The following is a 12,578-nucleotide window of genomic DNA, read 5'->3' as shown; positions in this document are numbered from 1 at the left end:
CATACTACAGGCACACAGCCACATCAATGTTTATAGAAGCACAATTCACAATAGCTAAACTGTCGAGACAACCTAGATGCCCTTCAGTGAACGAATGGATTAAAAAACTGGCATTTATACAAAATGGAATATTTCTCAGCACTAAAAAAGAATAAGATCAGGGCATTTGCAGGGAAATGGATGGCATTAAAGATTATGCTAAGTGAAGTTAGGCAATCCCCAAAAAGTCAAATGCCGAATATTTTCTCTGATATAAGGGGGGGAGGTGACACAAAGTGGGGTAGGGAGGGAGAGCATGGGAGGAAGATTACCTCTAGATAGGGAAGAGGGGTAGGAGGGAAAGGGAAGGAGAAGATGAATAGCAAGGATGGTGGAAGGTGATGTTCATCATCATACAAAATACACATATGAAGAGGTGAATTTGGTGTCAACATACCTTATATACAAAGATATGATTAATTGGGGTATAATGGTGTATTAAGAATTGTAATGCAAAAAAAGAGCTCATGTATCTTAGCATAATTTGGCGTGAACATACTTTATATGCAGAATTATGAAAGATCGTGCTGTGAATGGATGATTATCAATGTAATGCATTCCACTATTGTCATGTATGAAATAAACTTTTTAAAAAGGAGGAGAATGGGTACAGCACTAAGGCCAGACGGTCAACGTCGTCACCACCCATCATATAATGCAAACTCTTTTCTAGTCTGGTTCCCAGTGGGAATTAAAAAGTACTGGAGACGTCAGTAAGTCGCCTGCAGGGGCACGAAACCATTGCTACCGATTGCATCACCTCCTCACTATATTCACAATTATCTGCCATTGTGGATGAGCCACTGTCAAGCGGTCCCCAAGCTGAGAAGTGATCACACCTGCGGCTGCCCCACTGGCATGGAGGAGACAACTAGCCCAGGTGGATTCCAGCACTTTATTACCAACAGGAGCAGCAAAGATGAGCCACACGTCAACCCCCAGACACCTGGTCCCACGGGGTGACACCACCTGTGGCCGCAGGTGCTGGGGGCTCTGCTGCCGGGAAGCCAACTCTGTGCTACAGCCAAGTAGGTCCATGAACTCACAGGAAGCTGAAGAGAGCGTTGGTGACAACTCGTCTTCCTGTTGGAGAAAGTTCCTGTGGAGTTTCTTTGTTTTCCCTGTGGCTCTGTCAATGACGACATTTCATGGTATGGCACATCTGGAAACAGCCTGCGCCTCCCTTGTCCCACAGTCCCGTCCACAGAGGTGCCCCTGGGAGCTACCCAATGCACCCCCAGGCCCACGAGGACCACTCTGCTCATTTCCTGTAACCCCCCAACAGGCGGCAGAGCCCCTCGGGCATCCTGTGGGGATGGCCTGGGTTTGGGGTGCTCGGTTCCTCTTTGGTGTCCTTGGCTAAAGCCATAGCAAAGCTCTGAATTTAAACTCCATCAGCCCCAAATGTCTGTGGTCGAGGATGGAGCTGCTGGGAGGTGGGGGACCAGTGGGGGGGACCTGGGAGCTGAGGACGGGGCTCAGGGCCGAACACTTGCCGAGCTCGTGCCAGGGCCTGCTACTCCATCCCGAGGGTCACAGAGGGAAGGAATGATGGGCCCAGCAGGTCACTGGGAGCAAACCCTGGTGGGATTCGGGGACCCTGCCCCCTGCTCTCTGTCACTCTGGGTTTTGCTCCCTGCCCTCTCCCACCAGGACGTGGTTTGTATTTAATAGAAAAAACTTCATTAACTTAAGTTACGCCACACTGACCCCTGGTCCCCGTCTGCTTCCTGTCTTGGTGACATTGCTTGCTGCGGATGATGTAGAATTCCCCCTCGAGCCCTGGACATGACTAAGAGGACCACCAGAGTTCTGGCTGCCACAGGAAGAGACTGAGGGAAGCTTCTAGCAACCCTTGGAAGCCCCAGAGGAACACAGGAAGGCGTTACCCCTCCCCTTGGGGTCCTTGTTGGCCTGCAAGGCCCCATGAGTCCTGGGGGACCCCCTCGGTCTTAAGCTCCCTGATCTCTTTGGCTTGGGGGGGGCATGGGTCACTTTGTGCTACGAGGAGACATGTGTCCTGGCTTGTTGAGGCTGCAAGTCACCAGCAAGAGCCCCAGCTTTTAAAGTAGCTACTGAGTGGGGAGACAGAGGTCCCCTGGGTGGGGGGGGGAAGGGGACAGAGGGGAAGGGGACAGGAAAGAGGAGACAATGAAGGGGACGCAGCCTCCCTGTTTCCATCTTGAACACAACCAGTGACACCCCACAACACGTGGGACCACAAGAATCAGCATCAGCCTGCGTCCTGCTGTCATGTGTATCTACAAAGAAGGAAAAAGACCACGAGAATGAATGGCCATCACCACAGGGCCAGCCCTGACCTCCTGTCCTGTTGTGGGCAGGGCTCGTTAACAAGAGCTCAGGTGTCTGTTCAGGTCAAACGGGCAGCAAACAGTAATGTCTTGCCAAAAAACGTTGCCAGGTGGCTCAGGGGATCTGGGTCGTGGGGACACATCTTGGAAGTTACTGGAACTCTCCTCAGTGAGGACAGAGACATCATGGGGGACAGGCAGGTGTCAGGGTGGGCCCCTCAGCCGTGAGCTGCCCACCAACCTGGGTGGCCATAGCCTCCTAGTGAGCTGCACCTGAGGAGGATGGGGCAGCCCGTCCCCACGGCATTTCCCCTTGGGGGGGCTCCTGCCTCAGTTCTGGGGGGACAAGGGCTGGATTAAGCACAGCAATCAAAAGAGATGAGCTAATAGACACGTGGGCACATAAATGCACCGCAAGGGAAACAGCTGGTCCAAAATGTCACATTGCTTTGGCTCCAACTGTATGACTCCAATAAAATGGGGAAACAGTAGACCATGGAAACATTAAGGTTGCTGGGGATTCCGGGAAAAGGGGGAGGTGGACATCTGTAGAGGGGGACGCCTGGTGTGGTGGACCTACTCCCTAAGCTACTCATGGTGGCTACTCAATGCTGTGCTTTTGTCACTATTTATAGAAATACAAAACAAAGAGGTTGATTAATGATGATCTATCCACATCAACATTACATTGGCCCCGTAATTGTGACAAATATCACAGAAGTGCAAGATGTAAGTAATAAGGAGAACCCTGTGGTGGATAGCCGTATGGGGACTCTAGAGTATGTCTGCATTTTTCTGTCCAGGTATGTCATTAAAAAAAATAAAGTCAATTAAGTGCAACATACAGAATACGCTCAGGGACTTCTGTGGACTCAGCATCCCGTCTGCAGAAGGAGCCCTCACCCAGGGCACACAGATGCCTTTGTACCTGAGTTAATTATGCACGGCACCCAGCCTCACCTTTACTGACTTTGCCTTTGAGGTTTTGCTGGTCCTTTTATACCAGTACATCCAACAAATTAATTTTTATATTTTCATTCCTTTTTATACAGAAACATGAAGAAAAGTCCCTAGGAAGGACACCAGTTCCTTAGGTCCCCAAATTTTTAAACACCCTTCTGTCACCCAAGAATGATTAGTAATTTTCCAGTAATGTAACTAGTGATTCCTTAACTATGGAGGAAAATGTGTTCCAAGTGATCCTACACCACTCAGGCTTAAGGAGAAAAAGATGTGGGGTGGCTCTAAAATAATGGCCCAGCTGAGGGGCTGCAGGGTGGCACCTTTAATGCCAGCAGCTCAAGAGGCTGAGGCAGGAGGATTCCGAGTTTGAGGCCATCCTCAGCAACTTAGTGAGGCCCTAAGCACATTAGAGAGGCCCTGGCTCAAAATAAAAAGTAAATAAAGATCACTGGGGAGCGGCCTCAGTAGTTAAGCACCTCGAAGTTCAGCCCCAGTCCCAACAATGTACACAGGGAGATGCGAGGTGGCGGGTTCAGTGATGCAGGGTTTCTCGGAGCTCACCTGCTTGGGACTCCAGCAGTGGGAATCCTGCTTCCCCCAAGGTGGATGAGAAAGGGATTGAACTAGTACTCAATAGAGGACAAAGAGCCCAAGAAAAATAGATAGTGTGAATGCATTAAATGAGTGCGAATGCATTAAATGAGAAAGGAAAAAAAAAACAGAGAAAGTTGTTTGCAGGAGGCGTAGGAATACCACACAGCCCAGGAAAAGCCGAGAACTTCTAGAAACAGGCTTAGTACAGGAGACCCCGAGACTGAAGGCCGCCTAGCCTGGCCAATAGGGAGGCTGTGGGACTCAGTAAACCTGCCCAGGGAACATGCCCTGAGCTTACCAACCACCAGCCAGGAGCTGAGACAGGTGCCATCAGGGATTAATGCACACCTGCCTGAAGGCAGCTGGGGAGTCAGATCCTGAGGATTACACAGAAGGGACCGAGGGAGGGGGCCTTGGGATGGGAAGGACAGTGGAATGAGAGGGACATTATCACCCTATATACGTGGATGACCACACCACTGGTGTGACTCTGCACCATGTTCAGAGGAAGAAGTTGTGCTCCGTCTGTGTACAATGTGTCAAAGTGCCTGTACAATTAACTAAAACAAATAAAGTTAAAATGACTGGCCTGTCGCATACAAAGACATTAAAACGATAATGAATCAAGATCAAGTAGGCCTTATCCCAGGGGTGGCAGGTTAGTTCAGCATCTGGAAATGAATGAATATGATTCATCCCATGGACAGACTTAAAGACAAAACCCATCATTATTTCAATATGTGCAGAAAAAGCATTGGACAAGACACAGCATCCATTCCTGCTCCAATCACTAGAAAAATCAGGATAGCAGGAAAAAAACTCAACATGAGAAAAGGTATATATGCTACACCCCAAGCCAACATCATTCTCAATGGATAAAACTGAAATCAGTCCCTCCCCAGTAGGAACAAGACAGGGAAGCCCTCTTTTACCGCCTCTAGTCAACATAGTCCTTTTTAGTTCCCTCTGGAGATCCAGGCTGACTGATCCGCGCGGCCCATCCCGCGGCTACAGATGGCAGGGCACCACCGGGAAGCGACCAGCAAGCAGGGAGAAACGTTGCTGCGGATTCTGTGGAATCCTGCTGGCTGAGCCCCCACTGAGCCCTGGGCTGAGTTCGGGATTTCAGACGGGGAAGGAAGCGGTACAGTTCTATCCCTCACAACGGAAACTCCACCAAGGAAACCAGCGGCCACCATCTTGGAGAGCTGAAGTAACCACCGCCACTCTCCGACAGATTGCAACAATAAAACAGGTGTGTGTTACTCAGCTCATCTCCCATACAGCGGGGAATTCGCATAAAATCTTTCCTAGGCTTTCCAGGGGAGGGATTATCAGAGCGAGCCTGCATAAAGATGCGGGGAAAACTAGAGACACCTGACCTTCAACTCCCCCTCCCATTAGCGGCGAAAACGAAACCTGTCTTGCCAGCGCTGGGGGAGGGGCAAGTGGAAAAAAAATCAAAACAATAGAGTGCCGGGGTTCCCAATAGACACCCTCCACACCCAACAAACGGCAGGGCCAGAGTACAGTTTGAACTGCCGAGAGGCATCACTCGGGAAATCTGGTCTAGCAGGAGAAACCAGGACTAGCAGGAGAAACCAGGGGACTAGAGGCCAGGCCCTCACGACTGGGTGGCTGGAGACTGCATGCCCACTGGCGACAATCCACCCGCTGCACGCGTGACTGGGTGGCTGGAGACCGCCCGCCTGCCAGCGACCGACCGCACGACTGGGCGGCTAGAGATCACCTGCCCGCCAGCGACAATCCACCCGTTGCACTCGTGACTGGGCGGCTGGAGACCGCCTGCCCGCCGGCAACCGATCGCCTGCCAGCTGCCCGCGAGACTGGGCGGCTGGAGTCCGCCCGCCGGCGACCGACCGCGCGACTGGGCGGCTAGAGATCGCCTGCCCACCAGCGACCTATCACCCGCCCACTGCCCGCGCGACTGGGCAGCTGGAGACCGCCCGCCCACCAGCGACCAGGAGCTGAAACCAACCAGAGACAGTCCAGTCCCACCCCCCCATTCGGACACCCCGGCAAGGAGCCTGGGGCCAGCCATAGCAGAGAGGTGACGTCACTGGAGCTCGGCCGTCAGAATTCCTTCCCAGCGGAATCCACTTTAGCAGGCATAGTCTACCAACACAAAGGAGAGACAACAGAGATATACAAAACCAAAATAAATCAGAAGGGAGCAGAAACACAGCAATCAAATAGAGCTGGAAAGTAACGTGAACAACATGAAAAAACAAGGGAAAAAAGGAGTACAAACAATGCAGGACAACTTAACTCTACAGGAGGACCTAGAAGCATCAGAAACAGGGATAGGGAAAGAACTCAAGGCATACCTAACTCAGATGGAAAGGAATATTAGAAGCCATGGGGCAGCAAGTCCAAGCAATAAAAGTATATTTTGAAAATGAATTAAACAAACAAATTCAAATGGCAAAGAACGAGCTTTACCAGGAGATAGAGATCTTAAAAAATAATCAAACAGTAATCCTAGAAATGCAGAAAACTATAAACCAAATTAAAAACTCAAACGAGAATATTTCAAATAGACTAGATCAAGTAGAAATCAGAACATCAGATAATGAAGACAAAGTTTATCAACTTGAAAAGAATATAGTCAACACACAAAAGATGCTTAAATCCCATGAGCAATCTATTCAAGAGATATGGGATGTCATAAAGAAACCAAATTTGAGAGTCATCGGGATAGAAGAAGGCATAGAGATGCAAACCAAAGGAATGGACAACCTATTAAATGAAATGATTCTAGAAAACTTCCCAGAGATGAAAGATGGATTGGATTGCCAAATCGTGGAAGCCTACAGGACCCCAAACATTCAAAACCATAATAGACCAACTCCAAGACATATAATTATGAAGATAGCCAACATACAGAACAGAGAATATTAAAAGCTATGAGAGAAAGGAGGCAGATTACATTCAGGGGTAAACCAATTAGGTTAACGACTGATTTTTCATCACAGACTTTGAAAGCGAGAAGATCCTGGAACAATGTATTTCAAACGCTGAAAAATAATGGATTCCAACCAAGAATACTATATCCAGCAAAATTAAGCTTCAGATTTGACAATGAAATTAAAATATTTCACGATAAAAAAAAGCTAAAAGAATTTGCAGCCAGAAAACCAGCACTGCAAAGCATTTTGAGCAAAATACTACAAGAAGAGGAAGTGAAAAATAGTGCCCAAAACTAACAGCGGGAGGTATCTCAGTAAAGGGGGAGGAAAATAACCAAAAAGTAAAAACTAGCCAAACTAAAATAAATAAATAAACAAACATGACTGGAAGTACAAATCATATTTCAATTGTAACCTTAAATGTTAATGGCCTAAACTCACCAATCAAGAGACATAGGCTAGTAACCTGGATCAAAAAAAAAACAAATCCAATAATATGCTGCCTTCAGGAGACTCATATGATAGGAAAAGACATACACAGGCTGAAGGTAAAAGGTTGGGAAAAATCATACCACTAACATGGCCCTCAGAAGCAAGCAGGAGTGGCCATACTTATATCGAATAAAATCAACTTCAAACCCAAGTTAATCAAAAGGGATAAAGAAGGACACTATATACTGTTAAAAGGAACCATCCACCAACAAGACATAACAATTATCAATTTGTATGCACCAAACAATGAAGCTGCAACGTTCATAAAACAAACTCTCCTCAAGTTCAAGAGTCAAATAGACTACAACACAATAATTATGGGTGACTTCAACACACCACTCTCTGCATTAGACAGATCCTCTAGACAAAAACTGAATAAAGAAACTATAGAACTCAACAGCACAATCAATAACCTAGACTTAACCGACATATATAGAATATATCAACCATTATCAAGTGGATACACGTTCTTCTCAGCAGCACATGGATCCTACTCAAAGATAGACCATATATTATGCCATAGGGCAACTCTTAGTAAATATAAAGGTGTGGAGATAATACCATGCACCATATGTGATCATAATGGAATGAAACTGGAAATCAATGATAAAAGAAGGAAGGAAAAATCCTACATCACATGGAAAATGAACAATATGCTACTGAATGATCAATGGGTTACAGAAGACATAAAGGAGGAGATAAAAAAATTCTTAGAGACAAATGACAATACAGACACAACATACCAGAATCTATGGGACACAATGAAAGCAGTTTTAAGAGGGAAATTCATTTCTTGGAGTTCTTTCCTCAAAAAAAGAAAAAACCAACAAATAAATGAACTCACACTACACCTCAAAAACCTAGAAAAGGAAGGGCAAAACAGCAAATGTAGTAGAAGACAAGAAATAATTAAAATTAGAGCAGAAATCAACGAAATTGAAACAAAAAAACCATTGAAAAATTGATAAAACTAAAAGTTGGTTCTTTGAAAAAATAAATAAGATCAACAGGCCCTTAGCCATGCTAACGAAGAGAAGAAGAGAGAGAACTCAAATTACTAACATACGGGATGAAAAAGGCAATATCACAACAGACACTACGGAAATACAGAAAATACTTAGAAAGTATTTTGAAACCCTATATTCCAATAAAATAGAAGATAGTGAAGATATCGATAAATTTCTTAAGTCCTACGATCTGTCCAGATTGAGTCAGGAAGACACACACAATTTAAACAGACCAATAACAAAGGAAGAAATAGAAGAAGCCATCAAAAGACTACCAACCAAAAAAAGCCCTGGACCGGATGGGTATACAGCAGAGTTCTACAAAACCTTCAAAGAAGAATTAATACCAATACTTTTCAAGCTATTTCAAGAAATAGAAAAAGAAGGAGCTCTTCCAAATTCATTCTATGAGGCCAACATCACCCTGATCCCGAAACCAGACAAAGACACTTCAAAGAAAGAAAACTACAGACCAATATCTCTAATGAACTTGGATGCAAAAATTCTCAATAAAATCCTGGCGAATCGAATACAAAAGCATATCAAAAAAATGTGCACCATGATCAAGTAGGATTCATCCCTGGGATGCAGGTTGGATCAATATACGGAAATCAATAAATGTTATTCACCACATCAATAGACTAAAAGATAAGAACCATATGATCATCTCGATAGATGCAGAAAAAGGGATGCTGTACTTTGTCGAATGCTTTATGTTCAAAACACTAGAAAAACTAGGGATAACAGGAACTTACCTCAACATTGTAAAAGCTATATATGCTAAACCTCAGGCTAGCATCATCCTAAATGGAGGAAAACTGAAGGCATTCCCTCTAAAATCTGGAACAAGACAGGGATGCCCTCTATCACCACTTCTATTCAATTTAGTTCTTGAAATACTAGCCAGAGCAATTAGACAAAAGAAATTAAAGGCATCAAAATAGGAAAAGAAGAACTTAAATTATCGCTATTTGCCGGTGACATGATAATATATTTAACAGACCCAAAAGGGTCTACAAAGAAACTGCTAGAGTTAATAAATGAATTCAGCAAAGTGGCAGGATATAAAATCAACACGCATAAATCAAAGGCATTCCTGTATATCAGCAACAAAACTTATGAAATAGAAATGAGGAAAACCACTCCATTTACAATATCCTCAAAGAAAATAAGATACTTGGGAATCAACCTAACAAAAGAGGTGAAAGATTTATATAATGAAAACTACAGAACCCTAAAGAGAGAGATAGAAGAAGATCTTAGAAGATGAAAAAATGTACCCTGTTCATGGATAGGCAGAACTAACATCATCAAAATGGCGATATTACCCAAAGTTCTCTACAGGTTTTATGCGATGCCAATTAAAATCCCAACGGCATTTCTTGTAGAAATAGATAAAGCAATCATGAAATTCATATGGAAAAACAAAAGACCCAGAATAGCAAAAGCAATTCTAAGCAGGAAGTGTGAATCAGGAGGTAGAGCGATACCAGACTTCAAACTGTACTACAAAGCAATAGTAACAAAAACAGCATGGTACTGGTACCAAAACAGGCAGGTGGACCAATGGTACAGAATAGAGGACACAGAAACCAATCCACAAAATTACAACTTTCTTATATTTGATAAAGGGGCTAAAAACATGCAATGGAGGAAGGATAGCATCTTCAACAAATGGTGCTGGGAAAGTTGGAAATCCATATGCAACAAAATGAAACTGAATCCCTTTCTCTCGCCATGCACAAAAGTTAACTCAAAATGGATCAAGGACCTAGATATCAAATCAGAGACACTGCGTCTGATAGAAGAAAAAGTTGGCTACGATCTACATACTGTAGGGTCGGGCTCCAAATTCCTTAATAGGACGCCCATAGCCCAACAGTTAATAACAAGAATAAACAAATGGGACTTACTTAAACTAAATATTGTTTCTCTTGCTGAGAAAAAACTAAGAGAGGTAAATAGAGAGCCTACATCCTGGGAACAAATTTTTACCCCTCACACTTCAGATAGAGCCCTAATATCCAGAATATACAAAGAACTCAAAAAATTAAACAATAAGATAACAAATAACCCAATCAACAAATGGGCCAAGGACCTGAACAGACACTTCACAGAGGAGGACATAGAATCAATCAACAAGTACATGAAAAAATGCTCACCATCTCTAGCAGTCAGAGAAATGCAAATCAAAACCACCCTAAGATACCATCTCACTCCAGTAAGATTGGCAGCCATTATGAAGTCAAACAACAACAAGTGCTGGCGAGGATGTGGGGAAAAGGGTACACTTGTACACTGCTGGTGGGGCTGCAAATTGGTGAGGCCAATTTGGAAAGCAGTATGGAGATTCCTGGGAAAGCTGAGAATGGATCCACCATTTGACCCAGCTATCGCCCTTCTCGGACTATTCCCTGAGGATCTTAAAAGAGCGTACGATAGGGATACTGCCACATCAATGATCATAGCGGCACAATTCACAATAGCTAGACTGTGGAACCAACCTAGATGCCCTTCAATAGATGAATGGATAAAAAAAATGTGGCATCTATACACAATGGAGTATTACGCAGCACTAAAAAATGACAAAAATCATAGAATTTGCAGGGAAATGGATGGCATTAGAGCAGATTGTGCTAGGTGAAGCTAGCCAATCCCTAAAAAACAAATGCCAAATGTCTTCTTTGATATAAAGAGAGCAACTAAGAACAGAACAGGAAGGAAGAGCATGAGGAAAAGACTAACATTAAACAAAGACAAGTGGGGGGAGAGAAAGGGAGAGAGAAGGGAAAGCATATGGAAATGGTAGGAGACCCTCAATGTTACACAAAATTACATATAAGAGGTTGTGAGGGGAAAGGGGGGGGGGAAACAAGGGAGAGAATTGAACAACAGCAGATAAGGTAGAGAGAGAAGAAGGGAGGGGAGGGGAGGGGGGATAGTAGGGGATAGGAAAAGTAGCAGACAACAGTCACTAATATGCCATTATGTAAAAATGTGAGTGTGTAACCGATGTGATTCTGCAATTTGTATTTGGGGTAAAAATGGGAGTTCATAACCCAATTGAGTCAAATGTATGAAAGATGATATGTCATGAGCTTTGTAATGTTTTGAACAACCAATAAAAAAAGAAAAAAAAAAAGAAAAGAATAGCTGAAGAACTTTGTAAAATTTTACAAACAGTGATGCAACCAAAAGCAAAACTAATAACTGGAACCATGCCTACAGCAGTTCACTTATTTGCCTGTATTTGTAAAGTAGTCAGTCACACATTTGTCACTTATCATTTTCCAAACTGTACATGGTGAGCTCCCTATGGCTTGAACTATTTAGTGGGTTACAACCAGAATTTTCGAAAAAGATGAAATAGAATAAAGAATATTATTTTGTGGAAAAAAAAAACAGTCCTTTTAAAATCCTGGCCAGAGAATTCAGATAAAAAGAAGTTAAAGAATACAAATAACAACTGAACATATCCCTATTTGCTGTCAACATATTCTATCTTTAGAAAACCCCAAAAACTACACTTCTAGAACTCATTGATAAATTCAGAAAAGTAGCAGGATATAAAATCAACACCATGAATCGACGGTGCTCCTTTACACCAATGAGGAATCAGCTGAAGGAGACAGAAAACTACCCCATTCACAACAGCCCCAAAAAGGCTGGGCCTGGGGCTCAGGGTAGAGCACTTCCCTTGCAAGGACAAGGTGCTGGGTTTGATCCTTAGACCACATAAAAATACATAAATAAAAAATAAAGGTATTGTGTCCAAATTTTATTTATATACCTATATATACACACACCCATATATATACATATACATATATATAGTCTCCTCAAAACTAAAATACTTGGGAATCAATCGGACAAAAGAGGTGAAAGATCTCTACAATAAATACTAGAGAATACTAAGGAAAGAAATGGAAGACCTCAGAAGCTGGAGAGAAACACCAAGTTCTTCCATAGACAGAATTAGTAAGGTCATACCTACAAAAGCACTCTACATATTTCTTACAATTCCTTACAATTTCCTTACAATTCCCACTCTTAATAGAAATAAAAAGCTATCATGAAACTCCTTTGGAAACATAGAACATCAAAAAGCAATCATTAGCAAGGGCACCAGAGGCAACACGATTTGGTCCTTAAATCATACTACAGAGCTATGGTAACCAAGAGAGCATGGTATTGGCACAAAAGCAGACATGCAGACCAAGGAACAGGTTAGAAGGCACAGA

The sequence above is a fragment of the Marmota monax genome, unplaced genomic scaffold (genome assembly GCF_021218885.2).
Source record: "Marmota monax isolate L192 unplaced genomic scaffold, Marmota_monax_Labrador192_F-V1.1 WCK01_AAM20220418_F8-fsc00370, whole genome shotgun sequence".
NCBI classification, from domain to species: Eukaryota; Metazoa; Chordata; class Mammalia; order Rodentia; family Sciuridae; genus Marmota; species Marmota monax.
Note: the sequence above shows the minus strand (reverse complement) of the source record.